This window comes from Lutra lutra, chromosome 4 (assembly GCF_902655055.1).
Source record: "Lutra lutra chromosome 4, mLutLut1.2, whole genome shotgun sequence".
In the NCBI taxonomy this organism is placed as follows: Eukaryota; Metazoa; Chordata; class Mammalia; order Carnivora; family Mustelidae; genus Lutra; species Lutra lutra.
Genome location: NC_062281.1, coordinates 27,495,821 through 27,512,892, shown reverse-complemented (window position 1 = coordinate 27,512,892; position 17,072 = coordinate 27,495,821). Strand labels below are relative to the sequence as shown.

The following is a 17,072-nucleotide window of genomic DNA, read 5'->3' as shown; positions in this document are numbered from 1 at the left end:
CATTGCGATTACATTGGGTCCACCTGGATAATCCAGTATTATCTCCCTAATTTAACATCAGCTGCTTAGCAACCTTAATTGTATTTGCTACCTTAATTCTCCTTTGCCACATAACAGAACATATTTACAGGCTCCAGGCATTAGGATATGAACATTTTGGGGTGGCCATTATTTTGTCTACCATTCAGATCAATATTGTGGACAAAATAATGCAAAAAATCTCAAATACACGAATTTATAAATACGTTCTCACTCTTATCAACTTCCTAGAAAATACTCTGAGTAGTTAGCATATACTAAATCTTATTCTAAAAGCTATCAATCTGTAAATCACATGTCATAAGTGGTGGATCTTAGATGCAAAACCAGGCAATTAGGCTCTTTGTTCTCAATTACAATGTTATACTGTCGTATTATACCCCGTATTCACACACACACATATATATACCTATACACATTTTATATAAACTATGTGATATAAATATTCATATAAATATGACTTAGTTTCGTTTACTCCAGAAACATATGGGAAGTGTTTGAGGCTGAATTGTACCCCTTCAAAATTCATATGTTGTAATCCTAACTGGGTATGCCCTGATCCAATCAATTAAAGTCCATAATACTCTTTCAAGGAAGAGGGAATTTTGCCAGCAGACTGCCTTGGTTTGGAGCTGCAACATCAGCTTTTCCGTGGGTCTCCAGTGTGCATCCTCCACAGTCAGATAAGCCAATTCCTTAAAAAGCTCTCCAGACAGATAGATGTTATATATGTAAATATTTACCTTTCTCTTTCTCCTTCTGCTTCTCAGAAGAACCCTAAAACAGAAAGTATAACAGATTAAAGGGAGAAAATATGTAAAACATCTTAAGAATGTTAAGAATAATTGCATGATAAAGAATAAGAATAAATGCATGATAAAAGTCAGCATCTACTCATTGTAAAATGCCTTTGTATATTAGGAATGGAAGTTAACTTGTATTCCTCAAATGATAACAATTTAAAGAATAAGGAGGGAAATTTATAAACTAAGACAAAGAAATTATAACACTTCTAATTGACAAAGGAATACTATCCAGGATATATAACTTCTCTATACAAAATTTTAAAGTTCAAATTAATATAAAGTGATCAAGAGATACAAAGATAAATTTAATAGAAGAAATAAATATAGCCCCAAAACATTAGAAAGGATGTTCTATCTCATAATAATCAAGGGAGCAGAAAACCACAGTGAGATATTATTTTATGATCTACCAGATAGATAAAAATGAAGGCATAGATAGATTGGAAGAACGTAGTACTTCAGAAACCTTTGTGCACTGTTGGTGTTAATTGAAATTGATATAAGAACTTTGGAAGACAATTTACCTTTTTTGTTTGAGATTTGTCTATCCTCTGAGCCATCAATTCTATTTCGAGGTATATAACTAGCAAAATTTTGTACATGCATGTCTGCAAACATGTATAAATACATACAGATGAGCACTGAACATTTCACTATTTGTTTATGGTAAAACACTGAACAGAATCCCAGTATACACTGACAAGTGAATGTACATTGTGGTATAAGGGAATCCTACAGTTGCCTTAATGAGCATGGATGAATATTAGAATAACTGTTGAACATAAATTATGAGGCACAGAAAATTACATGCAGCAAAATGTAAGAATATAAAGAAAATAAGGAAAAGTTAATATATTACCTAAGGATATTGTATATTTCATGAAAGCATAACTGAAAAGATAGCAATAAACACAAAATCAGAATTTTATATAACTCTTTTTTTAAAGATTTTATTTATTTGACAGAGATCACAAGCAGGCAGAGATGCAGGCAGAGAGAGAGGAAGGGACACAGGCTCCCTGCTGAGCAGAGAGCCCGATGTGGGGCTTGATCCCAGGACCCCAGGACCGAGACCTGAGCCGAAGGCAGATGCTTTAACCTACAGAGCCACCCAGGCGCCCCTATATAACTTTTTCTAACAAAAATTTCTAAGCATGGATACTCTGTCATACAACAAAAATTCTTCATTGTTCCACCTAAATATTTTAATAACAAACTTATAATTAATATTTCATGTAGTATTAGAATAACCTATAGTTGATTTAAAGTTTTCATAATGTTCTTAGTATATTATTAAAAGCCAAATTAATATTGTATAATGCTGACTCAGTTAAAACTGAAATTGGTTAGATTCTGTGGATTTAATGTAAATTATTATGTTAATATATTTGGACAAAAACAATCTAAATCATGAGTGTGAATATAGTATTTAGAATCAGAACTATGAAAAGCTTATAAAGAAAAAGTTACTCTTTTTCAAATAAACAGTAATTAAAATACAGTAAGCCACTTCAGGTAGAAAGATTAAAATGGCTGTGTGAGTGAAAATCATGAATGGCTATTAGATATTTTTGAGAGTTTTTTTTTTTTTTAAGATAAAAATATATATATTATTGTGAGAAAAAAAAGATATATGTATTTCTTGGAGTTTACAAAACCATGTACTGAACTTAACACATTTTAAACAATATTGAAGAGAATAGGTTTTTATAAAATATCTTATACAAAAAACATGGTTACAAAACAAATAACATAGACTGATTTGAACAGTTTTGTTGAGACATGTATTTTGTACAATAGAGTATAATTATAATATACTCTATAATAATAATTATAGAGTATAGAAAATTATTAAGTATTTTGCTTACCTGTAAAGGATTTGTACAAAATCAATGAATTTCAAGGGGCAGCTGGGTGGCTCAGTGGGTTAAGCCTCTGCCTTCAGCTCGGGTCCTGGTCTCAGGGTCCTGGGATCGGCCGCATCAGGCTCTCTGCTCTGCGGGGAGCCTGCTTCCTCCTCTCTCTCTGCCTGCCTCTCTGCCTACTTGTGATCTCTGTCAAATAAACAAATAAAATCTTTTTAAAAAAATCAATGAATTTCAAGTTATTTTTAGCCATGGGTTTCATTCTTTTTTTTTTTTTTTAAGATTTTATTCATTTATTTGACAGACAGAGATCACAAGCAGGCAGAGAGGCAGGCAGAGAGGCAGGCAGAAAGTAAGGAAGAGAAGGAGGCTCCCTGCCTAGCACAGCGCCCGATGCAGGGCTCGATCCCATCATGACCTGAGCCGAAGGCAGAGGCTTTAACCCACTGAGCCACCCAGTTGCCCCTCCATGGGTTTCATTCTGAAAGTGAAATCTAATGTAAGAATGAAATACATGTATAATATAAAATTGGAGATTAATTGAGTGATTTGTGGATGGAGATGAGAGAGCCATTCCAGACCCACTAACCATCTTACAGTCCCACTACATCATCAAATCACCGTGGAGGAAAAATTTCAACATCACTAGACCATAGGGATCACCTAGTTGTCTCCTAGTCAAAGAATCTACAACTTACGTAAAAAGGAATCCCTTTAAATTTTGAAAATTAAGTTATTCGTAGTATCCCTAATCTCCCCATTCAATTAATGAAATGGTTATAAAATAACAATTTAATAATTCTATGCATCGGGTATTATTATGTCCAAATTTTTTCCAAAGAAAATTGAGACTCAAAAATATAAAGTAAGCTTCCCCAAATCCTCCAATGAATGAGTTTGAAGTCAGAGTTAGAAATAAACTATATTTCTAAAACTTAGTGTCTTTTCATCATACTCCATAGGAGGCAATAAATCAAGGACACAACAAAGATTCTCTTGACCCTCAGTCTTTTTTTTTTTAATAACCAGTCACTGAAGGGTGAATTTCTAACACTACAATTTTAAATTTTTGGCTTATAACATTGTCCCTTTGATAAAAATCAAATATCCCCAGAAAGACAATTGTTACCATTGGTACCAAAGACATTGTTACCATGATTCATCATTCCTTAGGGTGAATTAGTTAATAAAAGTACTTTTGAAAGTTAGTTTTGGGTGAACCTTACAGTAAAGTGAAATATCTGGATCCAGAAGAGAGAGAAATGTAAGCACACAGAATATTACTGGAGTAATTTCCAGTTGTGCTTAAAACCTTTGGCCTTGAGTCATACAGATATGTGTTTATTTTCTTGATAACATCAGTTACTGCACAACTTTAGGAAAGTCACTTAAACATTCCAGACTGTATTATCTATAAAAAGGGGTAAATAATTGTACCTATTCCACTGGCTGTTTTAAAGATGAAAAATAGAAAAAGCACTAAGCACAATTCATATAGCATAAATTATAGAGATTAAATATTTAAGTCTAGTAACTATTAATACTATGGAGTCATAATGCAAGGAAAGGAAGAATGAAGTTAGAGAACAAAACAGAAATGCAAACCTAATTAACTCCAAGTCAGGAGACATGATAGGTAGCTCCATCAGCCGCTCTCTGAACCATTGGGTAGATAATTTTATTTTATTTTTTATTTTTATTTTTATTATTATTTTTTTGACAGAGAGATCACAAGCAGGTAGAGAGGCAGGCAGAGAGAGAGGAGGAAGCAGGCTCCCCGAGAGAGCAGAGAGCCCGATGCGGGGCTCGATCCCAGGACTCCGAGATCATGACCTGAGCCGAAGGCAGCGGCTTAACCCACTGAGCCACCCAGGCGCCCCCGGGTAGATAATTTTAAACTTTTAACATCTTATTTTTAGAATGAAGGAGAAATACAGTGAGTGGAAAATAATTTCTAAATGTCCTTTCATTTAAAATGTTCAGTGATTTTCATAATTGTGCCCTGTACTAGCCTTAACTAAAACAACCTGGAAACAACTTTTCTACACAGTGGATTTCAATGCCTAGGAAGTAGGAATTACCTTTCTCTGGAAGGTATTTTAATATTAAAATGGTTGACAGGCTAAGTGATAGGATATAGAACAAGAAGGTCTTATAGAGTGTAGATTATGAAATATCACACTTACAAGTACACTGAAGAAAATCAAGATTGTTATGGCCACATTTACTTTTAATTCTTATGTTAGCAAACTTCAAAACACATTCATAAGGAGAAAAACTTATTTTAGGAACATTTTGTAGTCGTGGAATCAGATAAGGCAATAATTTCTCACTCGGTCTGATTGGTGGAAGTAGTTGCAATAAAGCAAAAATAAATGAAGAAGAAGGAAAAAAAAAACACACCCTTCCTGGAGGTTTCCACTGCCTTAAAATTACAGCACAATCTCATTAAGCAGTAATAGAAATGGAAATTAGTTGCTCTTGTAGTTTGTTTGTATTCCTGTTAGGTCATTTGCATACTGTTCAGTGATTGGATTACTGGTGAGGCTGAGAGGTCTCAGAACACATTCCTATGCATTTCATCTAATTGTACTGCTGTGACTTTGAGGAGAAATCATTTCCTGAATTTAATAATATGATCCTCGTGGAAGCATATAAGCCTTCTTTAGATTTTAGATGAGTATGAGAAGTGTAAACTCTTCTGATGTTGGCCCAAAGCTGCAAATTTTAAAAAGCTTCAAATATACTTCCCCACGTTATGTCATAGAATGTTAATAACTTTCTTAATAGTTCCAAATGTAATGAGCCAATACTTACTTTCACAACAGTGACTGGTATGGAATGAACTAAGTGAAAATCAGAAATAGCAGAACAATTTCTGGTTAACACATACCACTTTTTTGTTCTCTGCTTTCTCTTCTTTTGTATAATATGAGGATACATAATTCTCTCCCAGTGCAAGTCCCCATGAAAGAGAAAAGAGTGTTTTCTTTCTCACCTCCAGGAATTAACCTCTTATAAGGCACTTTGTACATAGCAAGCCCTAAACAAATTAATATATATTTCTAAGAATTTCTATCCTATTTCTTCACATACATCCACAAAGGTGTAAAGTTTTAAAAAAATAAAAACATATAGAAATCAATTTGTGCAAAAAGTACTCCTGTCCAAGTCTTCTCAGCAGTTTTAAACAATTATCTATGCTATTACTTCATTGAACATATTTCTTTTTACCCCTACTAAGGAAATATGAATGATAGTCTCACAAAAATATCAGGAATAAACTAAATACTTAAAATAAGATCAGACATTGTGTCGGTAGGTGTTGATCGCTCAGTTCCACCTGTCAGCACTATCTTCAAGAGCACATCTAAGGAATGAGCTTTTTGAGAGACCTGTACCTAAAAACCATTGAAATTCATAAAGTGAACATGGATATTGATTTTTAAATGAAGCACTAATGTCATTTGTTGGTTCTCCAGAAAGGTCCAGCGTTAGCAGAATGCTTCAATGGTAGGGGAAAAGAAATGTGTGTTTTCAAAATGTTCTAAGCAATTTTCCTTAGTTTAGGCTTATTGATGCCATTTCTTCCTTTTACCAATTCAATCTTATGTGTTTTTTTTTTAAAGGAATTTTGAAACTTGGATCATTTGGAATCATAATAATGTTAGTAGAGACATATGTAACATTGCATCTATCAATTTAGGGCTGATAGTTTATTGAGCTGTCAGAGGCCCAGCCTCTTGAGAAGTACTAATACTAATACTTAGGTCTGAATTCTTAGGATGTAGGACAGTACCAAGTAGGAAATGAAAATTGAACAAAGATGTCCTAATAAATTATTAGATAATGAAAATGAAGACATTATCACAAAATGAGACTAGGTACAGACCCTCATAAATGACATTTAACACCAAGTTAAGAACACGTGGTTAATTGGAAGGAAATTTAAATTTAGTGCATAGTAAAAGAAGATGAGACCCAAATTCAGTGACCCAGGCTTATGTCTCAGTGCAAAACATATATTCTCAGAATAATTTTAAATAGTTTAATCTCTGATTCTCCACATCCTCATTAGTTAAAAACAAACAAACGCACACATTGCCTATAACTTACATGGTTCATATAAAAATTAGATGTGTTCTAAAAAAAAAATTAGATGTATTCTATAAAATTCTGGATAATTGTACAATTAGTATGTTATTCTATAATATTCTTTTCATTGTTTTTATATTATTTAAAAAGGTCTTATTAAAAAAATAAAGAACTTAAAATGCACGGAGTTAAAAATTCAAGTTCACTTTTATCCATAGCTCTGTTTTCCTGCTGAGAAGAAGCTACAGTTTAACAGTTTGATTTTTAAAATTGTATCCACTGACTGGCAAAACATACATATATAAACAAACATGAAAACCGAAAGGTAATTTTACTAAAGGAAAAGCTACACTTCTGTAATGAGAAGATCCCAAAATATACTGCGGGTCGAGGCACATGGTCACCTCTGGTACATTAGCTCTTTTGTGACCAGTTTCCCTCCATCATGTTGCTCTATCATTCCCTCCACGTTGTCCATATGTTTATGGGTAAAGCTGGCTTAGCTCTACATAGGATTTGCAAAACACTAAAAAGTGTGAAATATTTTACATATATTAACTTATTTAATATTAATATAAACATATGAGAGCTTCCTCTCATTAATATTTATATTAACTCATCTTTCAGAAAAGAAAACTGGGATATAAACAGGTTAAGTGCTTGTTCAAGTTTACATAGCTAGTAATTGGCAGAAATTAGTATGTATTAAATCTTTCTTCCAGAAAGTACACTTATCTTGGGTATATTTTTTTCTGTTAGTATGAGCAACAAATGTTTCTTTTCTTTTCTTTCTTTCTTTCTTTCTTTTTTTTTTTTTTAGCAACAACTATTTCTTTTTCTTTGTCTTTTTTTTTTTTTAAGACTTTATTTATTTGATAGAGCTAGTGAGGGCACAAGCAGGAGGGGAGCAGCAGAGGGAGAGGGAGAAGCAGGCTCTCTGCTGAGCAGAGAGCCCGATGCAGGGCTGGATCCCAGCACCCTGGGATCAGGACTTGAGCTGAAGGCAGATGCTTACCTCACGGAGCCACCCAGGCATCTGCAACAACTATTTCTACTGGACACATTCCTAAACGTAGAAGAGCTGGAAGAAAATAAGTACAGCTTTTAACTCTGACAGAATCTGACATCATTTTCCAAATAGCATCCTCCAAATTATACTCTAATGGGGTATGAGAATAGAAGTCTCCTGACATCCTCACTCACACTGGGTATTATAAATCTTAAAACATACGAGAACAATAAACAACATTACATCCAGTTGTCTTATATTGAACTATCCTATTTACTTCTGCAGATCAATGTTTTATATATATATTAGTGTACTTTCATTTTTTTTTTAAAGATTTTATTTACTTATTTGACAGACAGATCACAAGTAGGCAGAGAGGCAGTCAGAGAGAGAGAGGAAGGGAAGCAGGCTCCCTGTGGAGCAGAGAGCTCAATGTGGGACTCGATCCCAGGACCCTGGGATCATGACCTGAGCCGAAGGCAGAGGCTTTAACCCACTGAGCCACCCAGGCGCCCCTGTACTTTCATTTTTTGGCCTATGACCCCTCCTACCTCAATTATCTATCAAGTTACCTTTCTTAAGAACACGAGGATTAAAAATTTTAGGTAAAATTTCTGTCTGCCTCGGGGCTAACATTTTTTTACATAGCAGATATTTAAAAAATAAACTCAGGACTGCCTGGGTGGCTCAGTCATTTAAGTGTCTGCCTTTGGCTCAGGTCATGATCCCAAAGTCCTGGGATCCAGTCCTGCATCAGGCTCCCTGCTCAGGAGGGAGCCTGGTTCTCCCTCTACCTGCCTCTCCCTCTGCTTGTGAGCTCTCTCTCCCTCTCTCTCTCTCTCTCTCTCCCTCTCACACACACACACACAAATGAATAAAGTAAAATAAAAAATGAACTCAAAACTATAAATTTCTAAGAATCTATTTATATATACAGAAAGTAAGTAAAGATAATGAGTGTACCTTTTAAAGAAATGAAAATATTTAGTGAATTTATGCAGCTATCCCTCCTTTATCCCCTCATTTTTGTAATATAGTGGTAATGTTTTTTCCAGATTATTACCTGTTTATTTCAAATTCCTCTATGTCATCATACAGAAATTCAGAATTGTTTAATATATTGAAGCTTGAGTCTTTTTATGTTCATTGACTTAAGAATTTTGATCCTTTCTTAGGTAAACTTTTTCTATTTCATACATTTTATACCTTTCATAATTATTTAATATTTTGTTCTTCATCTGAGTTTATATAGTTTTGTGTACTCTTCTAGTTCAGTTGCACTTTATTATAATTAAGCCCTTTAATCAACTGTAAGAGGACTTCTTTCTCTTTTTCTCTGTACTTCCTGGACTCTTTATTCTTTTTTTTCCCCTCATTTCATTACCAGACTTTTTTTTTCATTAATTTATTTAGACATGATTTTTTTTATTTTCTAAGATTGAATATAGTTGATACATGCTGTTATATTAGCTTCACATGTACAACTTAGTGATTTGACAAGTTTTTTTATGCTGTGTTCACAAGTGTAGCTACAATTTTTATCCCATTACACTGTTAATACAATATCACTGACTGTATTCCTTATATCCTGCTTTGTATTCCCATGACTTATTCATGGGAATAAAGTGGAGGTCTATATCTCCCTCTACCCTTTATGCATTTTATCCAAACCCCTGACCCTTCCCTTCTGCCAAACATCAGTCCTGTTTTATAGTTCTGATTCTTTTTCTTCTTTTCTTTTCTTTTCTTTTCTTTTCTTTTCTTTTCTTTTCTTTTCTTTTCTTTCCTTCCTTCCTTCCTTCCTTCCTTCCTTCCTTCCTTCCTTCCTTCCTTCCTTCTTTATTCTTTGGATTCCACTTATGAGTAGAATCATAAGGCATTTGTTTTTCTCTTTCTTTTTTTTTTACTTAACACTGTCTAGGTCCATCCATGTTGTCTCAGATTACACAATCTCATCCTTTTATATGGTTGTATAATATTCCTCTGTGTCTGTGTATACATTTTCTTTATCCATTCATCTCTCAGTGGACACTTTGGGTTGCTTCCATATATTGGCCTGTAAACAATACTACAATGAACATAGGGGTGAATATATCTTTTTAGTGTTTTTGTTTTCCCTTAGTAAATACTCAACAGTGGGATTATGGGAACATATATTTTTAGTTGTAGTTTTTTGAGGAACCTCCAAACTGTTTCCTACAGTATCTCTTTATATTCCTGTCAACAGTGCACAAGGGTTTCTTTTTCTCTACAGGATCTTCACCAATACTTGTTGTTTCTTGTGTTTTTTATTTTAGTCATTCCAACAGTTGTGGGGTGATATCCATTGTAGTTTTGATTTGAATTTCCTTGATGCTTAGTGATGTTGAGCATCTTTTCATGTGTCTGTTTGCCATCTGTATGTATCTTGGAAAAATGTCTGTTCAGGGTCCTCTGCCCATTTTAAAATCAGATTGTTTGGGATTTTTGGTGATGAGTTTTGTATATATGAAGTTCTTTATATATTTTGGAGATTAACCTTTTATTGGCTATATCATTTGTAAATGTCTTCTCCCATTCAGTAGATTGTCTTTTTGTTCTGTTGTTTACTTTGTCATGCAAAAACATTTTATTTTGATATAGTCACAGTATCTTTTTTTTTTAACTTTTATTTCCCTTGACTTAGGAGACATTCTAGAAATATTTTGCTATGGCCAATGTCAGGGAATTGCCTGTGCTCTCTTTTAGGACTTTTATGGTTTCAGGTCTCACATTTAGGTCTTTAATCCATTTTGAGTTTATTCTTGTGTATGGTATTAGAAAGTGTTCCAGTTTCATTCTTTTACATGTAGCTGTCCTGTTTTCCTAGCACTGTTTATTGAAAAGATACTCTTTTCCTCCTTTATCAAAGATTGACCATATGCCAGGTTCTTTTAATTCATTTTTATATCCATATATCAAATACTCTTTTTTCCCCCAAAAATATCTGTTGTACATGATAACCTTTAGGTTTATTTTGTCTAGCTTGTAACAAAATAAAAACTTTCCTTTTTTACATGGAAACTTCACAGGTTTCACATTGATATACTTAAAATGATTTTTATGTAAACTTAGAATTTAAGTGTATGTAATTTCACTGTAAAAAGTTAATAGGAAAGTATGAAGATTTTTGTTTGTGGTATCTTTTTGTTTATCTCCACCATATGGATGATCACCTTTTTAAAAATTGAGCTAAAACATTCATTTGTTTTAAAGCTTCAAAAATTCAAAATTATAAAAACCTTTCTGCTGTTGAGCCTTTAGAGGTCAAGACTAAAGGCCTATAGGATGGAGAGGAAGTGGAGTGAGACCAGGCCATTTGACCACGAAGTAGCTCTTCCTGTCCCCCCATCTAAAGATAGGACCACCAGGAGGTCTCCCAGTGGGGATGAATGGGCCAAAGCCAAGACAGGGCAGGAACAGGAGGAAAAGGGACCTTGGAGGTGTTAGGTCCTCCTCACTTTCATTTCAGGGCTCAGTAGTCAACCAGGATGGTATCCCTGGGTTTGAGGGAGGGAATCCAAGGAGACCCATGTCCTATTGAGGAGTGTGGCCCTCCTCAGCTGCACACCATTTCAACTGGGGGTTCTGAAAGCTGCTCACAAAGCTGTAAAAGTGAACTGCCTATCCCCACTAAGCAGCAGTGATGAAAAGGACATTAGAGTTGTACCGCACCTGGGCCATGGCCCCATCACTCTGCTAGATGCCAATGTTCAGCATTTAATCAATTCTCCAAAACTTTATTGAGATATACTTTATACAATATAAATTTCACCATTTAAAGAATAAGTTCAGTGGTTTTTAATATATTCACGACCATGACCACAATTTTAGGACATTTTCACCCCAGAAAGAAACCCATAAGCATTCATTCTCTCCCCATCCTTTGCCCATCTGACTCCCAGTCCCAGATAAAACCAGTATATTTTTTGTTGGCTATAGATTTGCCAATTCTGGAATTTCATATTCTTTTTACGTACTTTTATTTTTTAGTTACATTAATATATGTATGGTGACCAGTGACCATAAATTCAGATTCTACAAACTTGTATCATTAAATGGTGGGGTTTAAACATATATTTGTATGAGCCTTTATAAAATATCGATATTTTTTATCTACAAAAAAGATTTTGTGACCTGCTGTTAAGTATAGTAAAAGGCTAAATACTAAATAAGGTTACAGATAAAATATCAGGTACTTATGGATTTCTCAGGGCTTTATTCATGCAGAACGTGTAATACTGTATTCACTTTCATTAACTCCTAAGTGTTCCTGGAATACGTCTTTTTATTAGTCTGTGTGTGCTAGCATATGCAAAAGAGCTTTAAGGTTAGGCAAAGGAAAATATAATTACAAATATAAATCTTCCTCCAAAGCACTCAACACACCCTACACACAGACATGCTTTGATTTCTCTAAAAGTCGTATCAATTAAAACTGTTACTCTTAAGCATATTCACTGTTATTCTAGCAATAAAGGCTGAGCCTATTTACTTCACAATGTTTAAATGAGTTTTGCTTCTGAAGCAGCCAGGAGAGACATTTCAAGTGAGAAAAATAGAAATTGTGCTCTAAGTTGTGATTTGTAGATCTGGAGAAAAGTTCCCTTCTCCAACATCTTCCGCAATGTCCTTTCTTTAATTGTGGTTCTTTAGATGGTCCCTAAGATGATATACAAGGTATTTATTCACTCCTTCAGTATTTATCAGAAGGTCAACAATGGCATGTTGGCTGATTTTTTTTGTGTGTGTAACTCTGTCCTGTGCAGGGTGAAACAGCTAGTGTCACTGGCTTTAAGTCAGTAAATGCCATGTGATCTTTTTCCTTCACGGTAATAGCCAAAAACATGGTTTTATTCATTTCAACATTTTTCATTACACTTGCCTCTGCCACCTTAGTTGAGAATCAGTGCTAGAGTGAAACTTCAGTAACATTCTTACTAATTACTGTTTTGGTTAAAATTCCCTTATCGCATGCACTAAACAGATAATTAGTAGGGCTGACCTCTATTATTTTTTTTAATCTGAAGTACAGTTGACATGCAATGTTACCTTAGTTCCAGGTGGAGGACACAGTGACTTGACAAGTCCCTGCCCCATGCTCTGTATGCTCACCACAAGTGTAGCCACCATCTGTTGTCATACAACACTATTAAATACTGTTGACGATATTCCTTTTGCTGTGCATTTTATCCCATGATTTATTTATTCCATGACCAAAAGCCTGTATCTCCCACTCCCCTTTACCCAATTTGTCCATCTCCCTGACCCCCTCCCCTCTGGCAACCATTAGTTTGTTCTCTGAATTAATGGGTCTATTTCTGCTTTTTGTTTATTTATACTTTTGTCATCTAGATTCCACATATAAGTGAAGTAATGCAGTATTTTTTTTTTGAGATTTTATTTATTTATTTGACAGACAGAGACCACAAGTAGGCAGAGAGGCAGGCAGAGAGAGATGAGGAAGCAGGCTCCCTGCTGAGCAGAGAGCCAATGCGGGGCTTGATCCCAGGACCCTGGGATCATGACCTGGGCCGAAGACGGAGGCTTTAACCCGCTGAGCCACCCAGGCGCTCCCAGTATTTGTCTTTGTCTGACTTATTTTATTTGGCATAATACCTTCTAGGTCTATCTGTGTAGTTGCAAATGGCAAGATATCATCAAATATTCCATTATGTTTATATACCATATCTTATTTATCCATTCATTTGTCAGTGGACACTTGGGTTGCGTGCATATCTTGGCTATTTTGAATAATGTTGCAATAAACATAAGGATGTATACGTCTTCTTGAATTAGTGTTTTTGTTTTCTTTGGGTGAATACCCAGTAGTGGAGTTACAGAATCGAATGGTATTTTTATTTTTAAATTTTTGAGGAAACTCCATTCTGTTTTCCAAATTGGCTGAAACATTTTACACTCCCAATAGTGGATGTGAGTTCCTTATTTTCTCTACATCCTTGCCAACATTTGTTATTTCTTGTCTTTCTCATTTTAGTCATTCTGACAGGTGTAAGGTGCTATCTCATTGTGATTTTGATTTACATTTTCCTGATGATTAGTGATGTAAAACATCCTTCATGTGCCTATTAGCTACCTGTATATCTTTGGAAAATTGTCTATTTAGGTCTTCTGCCCAATTTTTTAATTTTTTTTTTTTTTTTTTTGGTGTTCAGTTATAGAAGTACTTTCTATATTTTGGATATTAATCCCTTATGAGATGTATCTTTGGGAATATCTTCTCCCATTCAGTAAGTTGCCTTTTCATTTTATTAATGGTTTCCTTCACTGTGCAAAAGTCTGGACTTTTATTCTTTTTTAATTAAGACTTTATTTTTTATTTTAGAGAGAGTGAGAGAGAGCATGAGAGGGAAGAAGGTCAGAGGGAGAAACAGACTCCCTGTGGAGCCGGGAGCCCTATGCAGGACTCGATCCTGGGACTCGGGGATCATGACCTGAGCCGAAAGCAGTCGCTTAACCAACTGAGCCACCCAGGCACCCTGGACTTTTTTCCTTAACACTCAAGTTTTATTTCTCATTGTGTGCCCTTGGCTTATGCCGCATTTCACTAAAATTTGTTGAGAATTTTTCTAGCCCATGTCCTGTCTACTTTGTAACACTGGCTGAAGTGTAACACTAGCAATACCCAATAATCAATTTCTCAGTGTCCATCCATTTGCAGTTTCTATACAATTGCTTCCTTCTATTGTTTGTTGATATCTTCTTACTGTTTCCCACCTCCCCTCTGCACCTCCCTCTGCCCCACCCCCCGTGGCTAGAAGCTATACTCTGTCAAAAGGCAGCTGTTTTCATTTTAGCTAAAAACAAACCCCCTACCCATTAAATGCAAAAGTGATTAATGGAAAATGCTTATCTATCTCCTAGAAGCTTCTGTGTTCTTACCATTCTAGTTCTCAGATAAATTGAATGAATGAATGGCGTATTAAAACTGAGATTTGTACAAACTAAGGAATGTCAATTGCCATTGTCAAAAGCTTTGTTAATAATTCTTATAGTCATGGGTGAACTCCAAAAGGAATTTATAGCCTATTTCTGTATGAGCTGGTCAACAGATGGCCTATGTGTCTGTCTTGACTCTGTTCTTTTACAGATTGATGTGACTAATTACTGTAAAGGTTTAATGTAGCATACCCAAGTTGGTATATACCAGATATACCCAATAGGTACAAGTGGCTTTTCCCATAAATAAACCACAGAGATCTCTGCATGAGCTTAAGTCAAGAGACCTGCTTTACCGGAACAATACCAACTGGTTTGAACCTTGGTGGAAGGGAGCTTATCAAGTACTATTAAATACTGACAAAGCAGTTAAGAAGCAAGGCATAGATCCCTGGATCCATATTTCCACAGTCAGTCAATACATCATGTTCTACAACCTGAATAATTTACTCTTTGGGGATCTAAAACTGAAGTTTTCTCCGGATTCTTAGAAGCAGACCTCATCATAAAGGAAAAAATCAGATCAAGTAGTAGGCTTTCTGAACTGGATAGTACCCACCTAAGATTCCTAGACAAAGATCCATAAATGCTACGAACCACTAAAGGTCCCATGATTTTGTCTTTGAACTCCTATTTACTGAGGCCTAATTTATATACAGTAAAATTCACAGTTCTAATATATAGTTGTAAGCATTTTGACCAATACACGGTTTTCTAACTGCTGCCATAGTCAAAATTCCCATTACCCCCCCAAATTATACCCCTTTATAGTCAAACCCTCTCCTCCTATACAGCCCCTAGCATATCGGCTCTCGGTTCTTACAGATTTTCCTTTTACAGAATGTCGCACAAATAGAACCATGTAGTATCTAAGCTTTTGAGTCTGACTTCTTTAATTTTGTATAATAGATGTGAGAATTATCAGCATCTTTAATTGTTGGACAGTATTTTATAGCACGAGTTTAACATCATTTATTCCTTTTCTTCACCAGTTGAAGGATGTTTTGTTTGCAGGTAGGCACAACTCTGAATAATGCTGCTATGAATATTTGCCTACATGTCTTTAGAAACAGAAGTTTAAAAACAGTTCCCTTGGGCAAACTCTTAAGAGTGAGATTAATATACTATATGGTAAGTGTAGGCTTAACATTATAACAAACTGTCAAAGCAGTTTCCTGAAGTTGTTGCTAATGTTATTTCACATTCTCACTTCAGTGTTTGAGGGCACAGGCTTTGCTGTGTGTACCTCCTAACATTTGACACAGCCAGGTTTGTTGTGTTTGCTTTTCTAATAGATGTGTATTACAATCATGCTATGGTTTTTTTTTTTTTTCTTCTTTGAACTTCATGGACCTGAATATATAGTTTGATGTCTCTCATAATATTTGGAATATTCTTGGTGGTTATATCCTCAAATACTTTTTTTGCACAGTTTTCCATTTCTTCTGTTTCTGAACTTCTAATTGTTCATATTTCATAGTGTTTAATATTGTGTACAACTCCTGGATGCTTTTCAGTTTGGGTAATGTCTATCAATTCCAAGTTCACTGGTTCTTTTGTTGGCTCTGTCAAGTCTACTGTTGAACTTGTAAACAACATTCATTTCAGGTGCAGTGTTTTTTATTTTTTGCATTTCTATTTGATTCTTCTTGTAATCTTCATCTTTCTGCTGATTAGGCAAACTGTCCATAGTTTGTCTATTAGACCCTTTAACATAGAAATCATAATCATTTAAAGTTTTTTGCCTGGAAAAATAAATAAATAAATAAATACAAGATCAAAGTATCTGCCTGCGAGTTCCAACACCTGAATCATCTGAGTCTGGTTCTATTAATTACATTTTATTTGGAAAGCAGTTGAGGGGTACTTGGGTGGCTCAGTTGGTTACGCACTAACTCTGGATTTTCAGCTCAGGTCAGGATCTCAGGGTCATGGGATCGAACCCCACATTGGGCTCTTTGCTCGGAATGAGTCAGCTAGAGATTCTCTCTCTCCCTTTGCCCCTCCCCCCTCAAATAAATAAATTAATCTTTAAAAAAAAGTGAAAAAAAAGCAATTGATTTTTTGGTGCCTCTTAATTTTTCACTGAAAGCTGGATGACATGTTTAGGATAGTAGTGACTAAGGTAAACATTGTGTAAATAGGTATGCCTCTTACTCTGCTAAGTCATTAATGTACTGGGGGGTAGTTGAGCTGTTGAGTAGTTATCACCATGGTTACCTTCTTCACACTGCCAGCTTTAAATTCCTCTAGAATTACCTCTCCTTCAGATGGAGCAAG

At 35.0% G+C, this 17,072-nt stretch overlaps 1 long non-coding RNA gene across 1 annotated transcript in view; it reads left to right on the top strand.

Moving 5' to 3' along the window:
• The window catches only part of LOC125096751 (uncharacterized), a 63,247-nt gene that overhangs the window by 441 nt on the left and 45,734 nt on the right, over positions 1 to 17,072 (top strand). The gene's annotated exons all lie outside the window — the stretch shown is intronic.